A 15,311-nucleotide genomic window follows, 5' to 3' on the forward strand; every position below is an offset into this window, starting at 1 on the left:
AAAAATGTGCCCCTCTGAGTGATTGCTGCTTGGTAAGCAGAGCACACGATGGATTCACCTCGTCACCCCAGATGCCCTTGTTCAGTGCACGCTCTGAAACACCACACACAGCAGCCCCGTTCAGTATCTTGCCAAATCCCACAGATATATCCCCCACTCGAAATTCAGTGCTTATTTGACTGCACACAGCTCACAGACCACATTCTGGGTCTTGGACACCCGTTCAGGCTTCAGGACAGATGGTGTTTGGTCTGAGGCTGAGTGAGGGGGTGGAAGGAAGAGCAGCGTTAACAACTCAGCCTGTGTTTGTGCCACAAACAAGCAAGATCACTTCTGGTGCCTGCCCCCGCCTGCCAGGTTCCGGCGAGGATCCTGGGCTATGAATAGTCCCAGTGAGGCCCTCTCGGAGGACCTGCTGGACTCCCCCAAGGCCCCGTCTTCAGCCTCCACCCCCAGCTCACTGCTGGGAGATCAGGGCTGAGGCCTCCTCTTTGGCGCCTCCATCCTGCACGTTTCTTCTCACTCACTCTCCGCCCGGGGTTACCGCTGGGGTTGGGCTTCTGCACACTGCTGTCGCTTAGGCAGCCACACGGGAAGCTTGGAAAACATCTCTCTGAAAGCAGAGAAAGTGTGAGCCTTCAAGGAGGAGGTGTGGAAGGAGAGAGGTCCTCGGAGGAGGGGAAATTTACAGCATTCATTTGGCTGGTTCTGAGGACATCGTGAAACCTGTGTGGACTGCCTGCCGGAGCTGAGCCACTGGTATTTTGCTGCTTAAAATTGGATGTCAACGCTTCGGTGCCTTTGGAGGTTGCCTCCGCCACCCCCTCTTTGACAGATGAGGAAACTGAGGCCCAGGCCAGAAAGTGACTTGTCTGAGCCCGTACAGCAAGAGAGCCCAGGCACTGACCAGGCAGGCAGTGAGTGTTTGCTAAGTTCTCTGGGCATCACATCAGGGGGCTCTGAACAGGAGCAATGTTGGGGGCTGCTCGGCTTGGCTCCACTAACCAGCAGCCCGTGATGTACCAGGCTATTTCCTCGACACTTCACAACCACCCTGTGAGGACAAAGTTACTATTCACCTTACAACTGAGAAAACTGAGGGTCAGAGAGCCTGAGTCACTTGCTGAAGGTCACACAGCATCATGGAGAAGGAGAAAGCAATACATCGTAGTGGTTGGGAACACGGCCTCGGAATCCAACAGTCCTGAGTTCTGCTATCACCCCCCACTGATCGCGTGACCTTAGCCAAGTTACTTGTTCTCTCTGAGCCTCAGTTTCCTCATCTGTAAAATGGGGGTAATAACTACAAGGCTGTTATGAAGAATCAGTAGGATAATGCATGGGAGGTGCTTAGCACTGTCTTGGGATGTATTATGTTCAGTAAGTAGTGCCAGTGTCAGTATGATTATCACTACCAACATTATTAGGCAGCTGTAGCAGACATTTCACCACCCCAGGCCAGGCACAGAGGTTGGGGGCCCTGGGAACAGTAATGCACATGACAGGCAGAGTCCCTGCCCCCCCCAACTCCCAGCCTTCCTGAGCCCCCAGGGACCTGCCACCCCTGAGCTCCTTTCTCCAGCCTCGTGTCGGCTCAGAGCAGCCTGTTCTCTTTCTAGTTTCCTCTCTGCTTCTGTCAGGCTGAGCTGATGAGCCAGAGCTGGGCAGTGACAGGACTGCACCTCCAGCCTCACTGTGTCCCGAGTCTGCGTGCTTCTCCTGGCGTTACCCTGCTTCCTGTGCCCATACTTATCTCAGTACCCGAGCCCTGGGGGCCCTCAGAGCACCCTGGGGAGGACCAACCAGGTCACAGATTCATCTGAGAAGAACAGGGTTTGATCAGGCCTTTGAGGTGCCACCAAATTGCCCGGCAGCAGTGGTTTTCAAGCTGTGTCCCTGAGAGCTTTGATGCTCAGTAGAGGTATGTCAAGGGTTGTTGGGATTTGGGAATGGTTGGGGGGCAGTTGAGTGCAAGGGGTCACCTCCCTCCCCTGCTACCACGCCTATTTTAACCAGAGTGGCTTTATTTAGTATAATATGTAAGGAGCACGGGCTCTGGAGCAATGCTGCCTGGGTTTGAATCCTGTATGCATGACATACAGGATTGTATGACCTTGAACAAGTCCTTTAATTCCTCTGAGCCTCAGTTTCCCCATCTTGAAATGGGAATGAAGATACTTCAGAGAGTTGCTGTGAGGCTTGAAGGAATGTGTGCCACAAAATGCTTAGTAAAGCGCTAGCCTGTGGTGAATAGTATGTTTAATAACATACTAGCTACTGTTACTACTTACTTTACATATTCAGTTTCAATGGAATATTCCATAAGGGAAAAAAGAGGTCTTTTTTTTTTTTTTTTGCTCAAGAAATGGTTGAAAATCTCTGCCCCACATGCTCACCTGGGCGTGATCCCCTACACTTGCCTGGTTCTGGAGTCTTTCTCCAGCACAGTCCTCCTCCGTGGAAATTTCCACCTCTCAAAATCTGCTCTGGATCGTGTGAGGAGCCATTCCTCGCTGATGTTCATATTCTGAGCCGTTTCAGGGCGTCTGGCCATGTGGCACGTGCAGAAGCAGATGGCAGTTGCCCTGCCATGGGGCTGAGCTCTGTGGGCAGCCGGTTTCTGGTCTTTTCTGCAAGAAGGCCCTTCGGCGCAGGTGTTCGGGCAGCTTCGCTGGATCGAGCTTCTCCCTGGCCCTTGAGGTTCTGTCCCCAGCCCCACATAAGGGACACCTCCCACACACCTTAGAGGAGAGAAAAAGACTCTCACTGACCCCCTGCCCAGCGAGGCACCTACTCCCCAGTTTGGTCTTGGGGCGGGAGATTTGGATAGCAGCTCCCAGCTGCTGGAGAACAGTCCAGCTCTGTTTGCCTCAAAACTTGCCTTTTTCCTCCCTTTGGCCAGAGGCTGTGGTCAAGCGGTCCTGCTAGTGGGTTAGGACGGTTCCTGCCTGTGTCCACCTGGGCTGAGCCTCTTGCACTGACATAACTGAAACTTGAGGATGCCACAACCTAATTATCGTTCCATGAAGTGAGTGGAAATGTCTGGAAGTCTGAGGATCTTGTCCTTGTCCCGTTTTCCTTTGCTGGGCTTCCATTCCCTTGTCTGAAATATTTATGCATTCGGGAAGCAGAGCTGACCCCTCAGCCTGTGCCAAGTTCTGTGTCTGGTGCTGGGATGTAAAGATGCCCCACCTGGGTCCCCACTTTCCAGGACTCAAGTTGAGTGGACAGTCTGATGTGCAAATATGTCCCTGCCAAGGACAGTGATGTAGAGTGGAGTTGTGGACATTGAATTGGAGAAAGAAAAGTATGTAACCATCAAGCATCATGAAGAAGGGTGAGAAGATGGGGATATTTAAGAGAAAGTCTCACCTTTAATGATGAGGAGTCAAGAGATACTGTCTAAAGTTGACACACGAAGAAACAGAAGTGTTATACATATGGATATATATGGAGGACATGACCAGAAGAACTAAAATAAGAAATAAGGATAATCAATCCTACTGAGTGTTCACCACATACCAGGTGTTGTTCTAAGTGTGCATCGATTCACTGAATCCTTGAACAGTCTTACAAGGTAGATGCTATCATCATCACTCCCATTTCATGGATGAGGAGACTGAGGCACAGAGATGTTAGTAACTGTAAGGGGTGGGTACTGGATGTAAACCCTAGGATGTCTGACTCCCAGAGGCCTTAACCAACTCTTAACCATCAAAAATTTGTGCTCTCAAAACTTCAAAAAAGTTTTCTGGATGAGGTAGCTGGAGTGGGAAGAGAGGGAGAGACCATTTTCTTTCTTTGCTCTTTGCTACTAATATATTTGTTACCATTTGCATGAATTACTTTGTTTCAACACCTATACAAGTAAACAACAAGGAGCACTAATTCTGAAGTCAGACAGAGATGGTTCCTGTCCTGACTTTACTGCTTCCTGGCTGTGTGCCCTGGAATAAAGTATTTAATCTCTCTGTGCCTGTTTCTTCCTTTGGAAAATGGGGGTGAAAAAATGCTGATAGAAGTGGGGAGGTCTTAGTAAGCTCATGTATGCACAGCACTGAGCACATGGCCTGGCCCAGAGCCAGTGCTCAACAAATGTCTGCTTCACTTAGGCACAGAGCAGGGGAAGCAACTCCATCGGAGGGAGCCTGGGAAAGCTTCCCAGAAGAGGTTGCATTTGAATTGGTTCTTAAAGGACGTATAGGAGTGCTCTAGGTGGAAGGGCAGTTCAGACAGAGTGAGCATGGAGGTTCGGGATAGTGTGGGGACCCGCTTACTGTTCGGGAGGCCTGGAAGGTTGGATGGGAGCTGGTGGGAGAAGCATCTGGAGGTCAGACCTGGGAGGATTTCAGGGCCTTATCATGTAGCTCCTTGAGGCTGAGTTAAATTTATCCCAAGGACAGCAGGGGCCCACGGAAGGGTTTGAGCAGGGGTGGGGTGACCCGGTTGGCTTTAAGTTGTAGAAAGACAGCTCAGCTGCCACAGGGAGAATGGGCAGGAGGGGAGACCCCCGACCCCCTTGCTGTCGTCCAGGTGATGAGGCCCAGAAGAGGGAGACGGGATGTCAGCAGTGCCCTCCGACCTGCGCCCGGCGGTCTCCTCTTTGGTCCCATCTGGTCGGGGTGGCCGGGGTGACCTCCACCTCACAGCTCGAGGCCACTGCTCTGAAGGCCCGCGGAGCTGGCTGGAGAAGAAGCCGATTCCAGCCTGCGAAGGGGAAGCAGAAATATTTGCTCAGCTGCAAAGACAAGCTCACGAGTCTTTCCTTCCACAAGAAGGGGGAAGACACCGGCCTGGGTTGGGGTCCACCATGGTCCTCCCCCTGCTCTCCAGAGTTTGCCCCTCCCCCGTCATGCCTTGGAGCCATCCAGAAAAAGGGTCCTTCCTCCCTGAGACAAGCCCTCTGAGGTCTGAAGTCAGCAACTGTGACCCCTTTTTCCTTTTCTTCTCTCATCACACACACCCAATTCTTTCATCTTTCCTCATGTGATGGGGCCTGACCTTTACTTTTATTTTTAGAGAAAAGTCCAGATTCAGCAGTCATTGATTCCAATCTTTTTTCAGCTGGCTGACACAGACAAGGCACCATCAGGGTTTAGAGCCAGGGCTTTGATGTGAGGTGGCCTGAGCTTGAATCTCAGTTTGGCTGCCTCTCTGCTGTGTGACCTTGGGCAAGTCACTTAATCTCTCTGAGTCTCACTGGGCCTCTTCTCTAAATAGATACTCAGAACCGCTTTCTCAAAGGGTTGTTATAAAGATTAAGTGAGCAAATATGTCTAAAGCACTTGGACAGCGCCTGGTGCATAGTAGGTGCTCAATAAATGGTAGCTCTTATTTTCTGTGTCTCTGGACACCTCAGTATGGTTTCATTTTCCTCTGACACCATGGTCCCAGGCAGCTGTCCACTCGTCAGTTGTCGTGACCTTGACTTCTGGGTGGGCAGACACCAAGGTGGCCTCAGTGATCCTTGCCTCTTGCTCTGATGCCTTATGTCATCCCCTCCCCTCGAAGGGAACTGGCTTCTAACCAACCAAGTACAGCAGAGGTGATGGGATATCACCTCCATGATGATGTTACATGAGATCCTGGCTTGCTTCTTGCTAGAATCTCTCCCTTGCTAGACTCTCTCCCTTGCTAGCTTGGATGGAGCAAGCTTCCATGTCATGAGCTGTCCAAGGTGAGACCTGTGTGGTGAGAGCTGAGGATGGTCTCCACGGCCAGCAAGACAGCCCAGATGGAGCTGAATCCTGTTGACAACCATGTGAACTTGGAAGTGGACCCTTCTCCCGCGATGAGCTCCCTGCCCCGGCTAACACTGTGATTGCAACCCTCCGGGGGACCCAGCTAAGCTGTGCCCAGACTCCTGACCCATGAAACTCTGAGATAATAAATGTGTGTTGTTCTAAGGGTACTAAGTTTGTGGTACTATTGTTAATGCAGCAGCAGATAACTAATACAACTTCTGAAGGTGCATAAGGGCAAAACTGCAGTGGGCTGGCAGAACTACAAATTCTTTAAAACAGCTGGTGTGGCAGCAGGGGGTGCAGCAAGGTGGCTCTGCTAACAAGAGTAACTGGCAATGATTGAATGTTTGCTCTGTTCCTTGCTCTGTACCGAACCCCTCCTCTGCTTCATCTCTTCTTCACTACAACCTTACGAACAACAACTATTACCCCGTTAAACAGATGGCAAAGCTGAGGTTCAGAGCCGTTCAGCCGCTTATCCAAGGCTGATGGTGGAAGTCTCAGAGATTGGCAGACCCAGGACGACTAAGATACAGGAAGACCCCTGCACCCCACCTCAACACTGTAACGGGGTCTGAATTCTGTGCAGAGGGTTGAGGCTGCAGCAGCCAGCCAGGCCTGGCTTTGTGCGGCTCTGCAGCTTCCTAGCCGGGTAAGCTTGGGCAAGTCACTAACCCCTCTCTGAGCCCTTTTCTCCTGGAATGTGAGATTGACAATACCGCCTTGGTGATTAGATTTGTGCCGGAGACCACTAGCTGTCCCTCACCACTTATCATCTTTGTTTCCTTTTATTAATAGGCTCTGGCTGAGCTCCGATACTCACGTCTGGAGACAGTTCGCGGTCTTTGCAGCAAGGCAAGGCCATTGGAAGGTGAGTGGAAGTGAGGTGGGCAACCTTCAGATTCCAGCCGCTTGCCAGCCCGCCATACTGTCTTTCTCCTTCCTGCCGGCGGGAGCAGGACCCTGATGCTTGGTGGAATAAGCCTCTACCAAGTCGATGAGGAAATTGAGGAAATTCCTCCTCAGGAAACTGAGGAGCAACAAGACAGAAGGAGGCTGGGAAGCCTAGACAATCGTGGGGAGCTGGCCCACACACCCTGGACCTTCTGTCTACCTCTGGACACGAGAGAGAAGCGAGCCCGCTTCCTGCTGGGCCGCTGTGTTTCCGGGCCTTTTTGTTTTGGTGGCAGAGCCTATGCCCAGGCTGCTACAGATGACAAACGCAAAGCCCTTAGTAAGTAAACAGGGGCTGCTGCCCTGCATCCTGGGGGTGGGCGTGGGGTAAGGATCAGGGATGGGGGCTGAAGGGGTTCTGCTGATCTGTGACCCACTGCTTGGCACCTCCGAGGGTGCGGAGTAGGGGTTCTCTTATTCAGGGCCAGACACACCCATGTCCCCAAATCAGATCCACACTGAGCTCACGGGCAGTTTTAGCCACAGATTTCCTGAACCGTTTGAGCCTTACCCCCAAAATGGTGCAGAAGAAGTCTGGCATTCACAACATGAGAAGTGGGGAGGGAGAAAGGCCCCACAGGTAAGGCCTTCAGGGAGGTTTCATGTGAACGCCCCCGATCTCCCCAGTTCTCTCCACTTCTCCAAACCTATTTAATCCTCCCCGCACCGGGCAGCTTAAACAGCAGTAATTATTGTCTCAGTTCTGGAGGCTGGAAGTCCAAGATCAAGGTATTGGCAGGGTTGGTTCCTTCTGAGGGATGGGAGGGAGAAACTGTTCCATGTCTCTCTCCCGGCTTCGGGTGGTTTGCTGGCCATCTTCGGTGTTCTTTGGCTTACAGAGCAACACCCCGATCTCTGCCTTCATCTTCATTGACATTCTCCCTGTATGTGTGTGTGTCTGTGTCCAAACTTCCCCTTTTTTTTTTTTTTTTTTTTTTTTTTTTTGCGGTACGCGGGCCTCCTCTGCTGTGGCCTCTCCCGTTGCGGAGCACAGGCTCCGGACGCGCAGGCCCGGTGGCCATGGCTCACGGGCCCAGCCGCTCCGCGGCACGTGGGATCCTCCCGGACCGGGGCGCGAACCCGGTTCCCCTGCATCGGCAGGCGGACGCGCAACCACTGCGCCACCAGGGAAGCCCCAAACTTCCCCTTTTTATGACACCCATCATGTTGGATTAGGGCCCAGCCTACTTCAGTAGGACCTCATCTTAACCAGCTACATCTGCAATGACCTTATTTCCAGATAAGGAAACTCTGAGGTACTGAGGGTTAGGACTTCAACAGAGGAATTGTTGTGGGGGAGACACAATTCAAACCATAACACTCTCTGCGGCCTCTCCCTGTGGCTTGGGCTTCTCACAGCATGGTGGCTGCGAGCACCCCCAGCGCGAGTGTTCAGAGAGACACAGGTGGAAGCTGCAAGGCTTCTTCTGACCTACTCTCTGAAATCACACAGCATCACTTCTGCCGTATTCTGTGGCTCAGAAGTGAGTCACAAGGCCGTCACAGACTCAGAGGAGGGGACCACTCCAGGGCGTGAATACCGCAAGGTATACTGGGAGCTACATTTGGAAGCAAGGCACCCCAGTTCTGTGGCAAGCTCACACATCTCCTGCACCCCAGATGCAAGTGCCTTCTATTCCCCGTTTTTGTCCACCCCAGGTCGCTCACAGGGTTGGCACAAGGGTAGTTGCTTAATAAATTTTTGTTGCACTAAATTATGTTGTGATAGGGTCTGCTCCATCAGCAGGAAAGTGACGGGGACCAGCCTCTTCCCATGGCTCCTTGTTCCCTGCAGACCCCTTTTCCTTGGAAATTGGAGGCTGGGACCCAAAGGACTCGAAGCCGGAGCACAGCAGGCTGCTTTTTCCTGCCCACGCACCTGGGCCCGGCACTCAGGGGAAAAAGCCCGCCAGGCAGGGTGGGTTTGCCAAGCCCAGAAAGAGGGAGACCTAATATGAAATGTTTTCTAAATCCTCCATGTAGAGGTTCTGCAGCCCCTGCCCCCCACTTCTGCTCTAGGGAGAGAGAAAAGGCAGCCAGAGGAAGAGAAGGAGTGGGTTTCCAGTCTGTTTATATTTCAGGCTATTTTGAAACCCCCTGAAGGCACTCACACACAGGGCCGCTTTTAAATGCACCAGGAAGTGCCCCGGAATGGAAACTGGAGTTGGAGGAATGCAGGGGCACTGCGTTGCCCGTTCTGGTGTTCTGTCCCTCAAACAACCACCAATTCAGCCCTTTCAATGCCCAAGTCATAGCCCCTCTGGCCGGAAGGGCTCTTAAAGGTCATCCCTTTCCGCCTTTCTCCTTCCTCCCCACCAAACATTTACTGAATATCTCAGCATCTTCGTTGTGTCAGTTATAGGACTCTTTTGGCCACAAGAAATATTTAAAAAGTACCTAAGCTGATCTAGATGAAAAACCAAGGGGCGGTTTATGGCTCAGTTCTCTTCAAAGTTTAAGGAGAGTTTGGCTTCAGGTATGGCTGGATCCAGCTCTTCCAGCCATGTTGTCAAGGCCTGGTCTTGGAACATCCCTTGGCTCTGCTGCCTCCATGGTGGCCTCATTCTCAGCATTATAAGGAGACAAGATGGCTGCCAGCCGCTCCAGATCCCAGATCCTTATCTTCAAGTCCCTCAGAAGATCTTAAGATGTTAGGTTCCAACTGGCTAGGCTTAGTCACATGTACCCCCTGCCCCCACCCCAAGCTGGGAATAGAATCAACTCTGCCTGAAGTTCAGAGGCACAACTTCTCCCCAACTCTCATCCCCAGACACCAGGCAGCAGACCATAAATGTGTTCTCATCACAATAAGATGGTGCCCACGTTCTCCATCTAAAACCCCTTCAGTGATGGAGAGTCCACCAGCACAGAGGCAACCCTGTCCTTTGATAACTTTATTCAGACTTCTATAATTTCTCTTATTCTGCTTTAGTGTAATTTGTTTGTTCATCCGTCTCCCCTATCAAACTCCTTTCTTTCTGTATCTGCAGCACCTAGCACAGGCCCTGGCACATAGTAGGTGCTCAATAAGTGTTCATCAAATAAAGAAATAATGTCTTCTGTGACTAAGCACACACTATGTGCCCGGTGTTTTATACATATTATCTCATTTGATCCTCATGACCATGACCACTGTCTTAGGTAAATTTCATTGTCCCTCTTCTATGTGTGAAGAAACTGAGGCTCTGAAAGGTTAAGAAATCACTTTAACCAAGGTCACCCAACAAGAAGATGTGGAAGAAGGATTTGAGCCCATGTCTCAGACTTCTACCTGAGGTGGGAGTGGGAGAAGCAGGGAGAGAAGGGCAAGGAATAACAAAGAAGGAGAGCAGACAGAGTAGGGAGAGAAGAGAACTAAGGACAAAGGAAAGGGGGAGTGGGGAAGCCCTGAGTGTTAAGAAGTCTTTCCTCTGATGATTACTCTTAACTTGCTTTCTGGTCACTGACTCCTTAAAGAACCTGATTACAGTTAGTATATTTTAAGGTGCCAATGCATTATAGCACTATGTATATGAAAATATTAAATAAAAATAAATGCTATCAATATCAATATAGCACATTACGAGTATAAAATTGGATCAATGAAGGAAAAAGATGATGTAATTTTGTTTGTGGTGTAGGGTATAGTTTAAAAAGAATTTCAGCTTGGGGCATTGATGGTGGGGCAAATTGATTCACTTCTGACATCTCAGGGAGATTCATACTCCATGTCTGGTTGCCAAGAACAAATTTTTGTTACACTACATGGGCTTCTCATCTTAATAAATGATTTTCTGTTAAGTTTGATAATGGTATTGATGAATAATAAGTGATAAATGTAAGAGTGACGTGAGTCACTAAGGATGGCAACTGGCTGTTCTGCAGTGGCCCTGATTCATGTCATTGTCATTGGACTTGCTTTTAAGATTCAGAATAGGTGCCAGGTTGGAGAGTGGGCTCTTGGCCTTTGTTGCTGTGATGTATGGAGTATGAACCACAATGGAAAATAAGATGGAGGCCCTAGATGACAAGTGCACATGCAAGGGTCTTTCTGTGTGTAATTTCAGGGCTTCTGAAGGTCCTCTAAGTTGCACAGGCATATGCATGTGCGGAAATTACCCAAGACTAGGGAAAAAACACCCCAAAGCATTAGAGGGGACAGTACTCAGAACTCACATAGGGTCTGGAACAGTGCCTATTCCCATGTACCAGACTGAGAATCCTCATAATTCACAGGGCATTGGGTAGAGTACTGAGAAGGCTCTTGCTTCAGTAGTAGGAATAATTATTCCTATACTGAATGCTGCTCTGGTCTCTCTGAACAAATCTCCAAAGCAAGAATTGAAAAGATCAAACTGTTTCCAAATAATTAAATTGTGTCCCAGAACAAAGATTAAGAATTCTTTTATAGAAATACAAAAATATCCAGCATTCAATAAGGCAAATTCACAATGTCTGGCATCAAATAAAAAATTGCCATTCATGCAAAGAAGCAAGAAAATATGACCCATAATGAAGATAAAAATCAATCAAAACCAATCCAGAATTGATATAAATGTTAGAATTATCAGATAAGGACATAAAACAGTTGTTATAACTGTATTCCATATGTTTAAAATACTAGAAGAAAGATTGAACATCTTATGTAGAGTAGATATAGAAGATATAAAAAAGGGACTCAGATGAAACAGCTATATATTAAAATTACAGTGTCTGAGATAAAAATACACAGGATGGGATTGATAGCAAACTAGACATTGCAGAAGAAAAGATCACTGAACTTGAACACATATCAATAAAAACTATTTTAAATAAAATCAAAGGGAAACAGGACACAAAAATAAAAATGAACAGAGCATCAGTGATCTGCAGGACAACCTCAAGCAGCCTAATATGAGAGTAAATGGAATCCTTAAAGGGCAGGAGAGAAAATGGATGAGGGAAAGAGGAAATATTAGAAAAAAATATTAGAAGAAATAATGACTGACATTTTTCCAAATTGAGCCAAGAATCTCAAAGAACCCCAAGCACAAGAGAGAAGGAAGAAAACTACACCATCACATCATAATCAAATTGCTCAAAACCAATGGTAAAGAGAAAAATCTTAAAAGTAGCCAAAGAAAATAGACACATAATGTAAATACAAAGGAGCAAAGATAAAGGTGACAGCAGATTTCTTCTTAGAGACAATGCAAGTGAGAAGTCAGGGGAACCACATGTTTAAAGTACTGGAAAAAGCCAATCCCCAAAATTGTCTATCTAGAATTCTATTCTACAGAAAAAATATTTTTCAAAAATGAAGGCGAAATAAAGACTTTTAAAGATATACAAATATACAAAGCCAAAATAATTCATTACCAGCAGATCCACACAGTAGGAAATATTTTTTTAAATATCCTTTAGGCAGAAGAAAAATGATACCAGATGGAATATGGATTTACACAAAGGAAATAAGGACAGTGGAAATGATAATTATGAAGATTGAAATACAAGATTTTTTCTTATTATTTAAACTCTTTAAAAGATAACTGACCAAACAAAAAAATATAGCAAAGCAATGGAAAATTTATAGCATATGTAGATGTATAATGTATGAGAACAATACATTTTGCATCTATATATACATGTGGGATGCTGCTAATGCTGTGCTTAGCTGGAAATTTGTAGCACTAAGTATGTGTATCAGGAAAGGAAAAAGGTCTGAAATCCATGACCTTAGCTTTCACCTAAAGAAACTAGAAAAAGAAGATCAAATTAAAACCAAAGTAAGCAGAAGAATGAAAATAATAAAAACAGGAGAGGAAGAAGAGAAGAGAAATGGAGGTATACCCTTTTAGGTTCTTATACTATTCATGAAGTGGTATAATATTGCTTGAAGATAGAATGATAAGTCAAATATGTATACTAGAAACCCTAAAACAACCGTGAAAATAACAAAACAAAGAGTTACAACTAATAAGCAAAGAAGATGAAAGGAAATCAATTAATCTAAGAAGGCAGAAATAGAGAAATACAACAAATAACAGATGGGACAATTAGAAAACAAATAATATTATGGTAGATTTAAACCATATCAACAATCACATTAAATATAAATGATCTGAATACCTCAGTTAAAAGACAGACTTGTTAGACTGAACAAAAAGGCAAGACCCAACCATGTGTTGTTTATAAGAATCTTACTTTAAATATGAGGACACAAATAGGTTAAGAGTAAAATTATAGAAAAAGATATACCATGTAACACTAATGAAAGAAAGCTAGAGTGGCTATATTATTATCAGACAAATTAGATTTCAAAGTGAAGAATTTGACCAGGGATAAAGAAGGTCATTTCATAATTATAAGGGGTCAATTCATCAAGAAGACATAATCCTAAATGTTTATGCACCTAATAAAAGATGTTCAAAATATAAGAAAAAAACCTGATAGAAATGCAAGGAGAAATAGATAAATCTACAAATATAATCAGAGATTTCAATACCTCTCTCTTGATAATCAATAGAACAAGCGGACAAAAATTAGTAAGGATATAGAAGCCTTGGACATTTTTAGCCGACTTGACTTTAGTGACGTATATAGAACATTCCACCCAAAACAGCAGAATACACATTCTTTCCAAGTGCACAAGGAATGGTTATAAGACAGAGTATATTATGGGCCATAAAACAAGTTCAAAGATTTTAAATGACTTAAGTCATACAAAGTATGCTCACTGACCACAATGGAATTAAATTGGAAATCAATAAGAGAAAGATCTCTGGAAAATCCCTCCAATATCTGAAACTAAATAACACACTTCTAAATAACCCAAAGCTCAACGAAGAAATTAAAAAGGAAATTATAAAATATTTTTTAACAGAATGAAAGTGAAAACAACATATCAAAATTTGTGTGAAGCTGCTAGAGCAGTACTTAGATGGAAATTTGTCTAATTATCTGTATCAGAAAAGGAAATAGGTCTGAAATCCATGACCTCAGCTTTCACCTAAAGAAACTAGAGAAAGAAGATCAAATTAAAACCAAAGTAAGTAGAAAAAAAGAAATAATAAAAACAAGAGAGGAAATAAATGAAATAGAAAGCAGAAAAGCAAGAGAAACTTTAATAAAACCAAAGGCTGGTTATTGAGAAGATCAATGCAATTAATAACCTTCTAGTCATAGTGGTCAGGAAGGAAAGAAGTCACAAATTACCAATATCAACAATGAGAAAGATAACATCCAACGTCTACAGATATTTAAAGAATAATAAGAGAATATTATTAATAACTTAGTGCCAATAAATTCAATGACTTAGATGAAAAGGACAGGTTCCTTGAAAGACACAAGCTACCGAAGGAGTCTCAAAAAGAAATAGATAAGCAATAAATGTAGCCCTACATCTATTAAAGAAATTGCAGAATACTTAGAAACCGTCACATAAAGAAAACCTCAGCAATCACCAGTGAATTCTACCAAACATTTAAGGAAGAATAACATCAGTTCTATACAAACTCTTCCACAAAATTAAACAGGAGGGAATACTCCCCTACACATGCTATGAGGCCAGCATTATTCTTACTCCGAAACCAGAAAATGACATTAAAAGAAAACTACAGCTAATATCCTTCATGAACAAAGATGCAAAAATTCTTAATGAAATTTTATCAAATTGGATCCAACTATATGTAAAAAGCATAACACATCATAACTAAGTGGGGCTTATCCCAGGAACGCAAAGTTGGTTTAACATTTGAAAATTAATCATTTAATTCACAATATTAACAAACTGGAAAAGAACTTTATGATCATCCCAACAGATGCAGAAAAAATTTAACAAAAACAACACCCATTCCTCATAAAAACTCTCCGCAAAAACTCTCACCACTTCTGTTCAACATTGTACTGGAAGTTCTAGCCAGTGCAATAAGGGAAAATTACAAAAAAAAAAAAAAAAAAAAAAAAAAAAAAAAAAAAGGCAACCAGGTTGGAATGGAAGAAGTAAAACTGTTGCAGATGACATGGTATTGTATGTAGAAAATCCAATGTGCACTAGAATTAATAACTGAATTTAGCAAGATTGCGGGATACAAGGTTAATATAAAAAATTAATTTATTTCTACATAATAGCCATGAACAATCAGAAAGTGAAAATCTAAAACACCATTTACCCTAGCATCGAAAAATAAAAAATACTGAAAAACGATGTGCAAGACGTGTACCCTAAAAACTACAAAACATTGCTGAGAGAAATTAAAGAAAACCTAAACGAATAGAGAGATACAATACGTTCATGGGTTAGAAACTCAGTATTGTTACAATGTTAATTCTCCTCAAATTGATGTATAGAGTTGAATTCTCAGCAGGCTTTTGTATAGAAACTGACAAGCTGATTCCAAGATTCACATGGAAATGCAAGGGACCTAAAGCCGGCAATGCAATTTTGAAAAGTGAGAAGACTTAACACCACCTGATTTCAAGACTTTTATACAACACTGAGTGGTACTGGCATAAAGATAGATAAATAGGTCAACGGGATTGAAAAGAAAATCCAGAAATAGACACACACCTGTATGGCTAACTGACTCTGCAAAGGCAATTCAGTGGAGAGAGAACAGTCTTTGTATCAAATGGTGTGGAACAATTGAATATTGG

Source organism: Physeter macrocephalus, chromosome 3 (genome assembly GCF_002837175.3).
Source record: "Physeter macrocephalus isolate SW-GA chromosome 3, ASM283717v5, whole genome shotgun sequence".
NCBI classification, from domain to species: Eukaryota; Metazoa; Chordata; class Mammalia; order Artiodactyla; family Physeteridae; genus Physeter; species Physeter macrocephalus.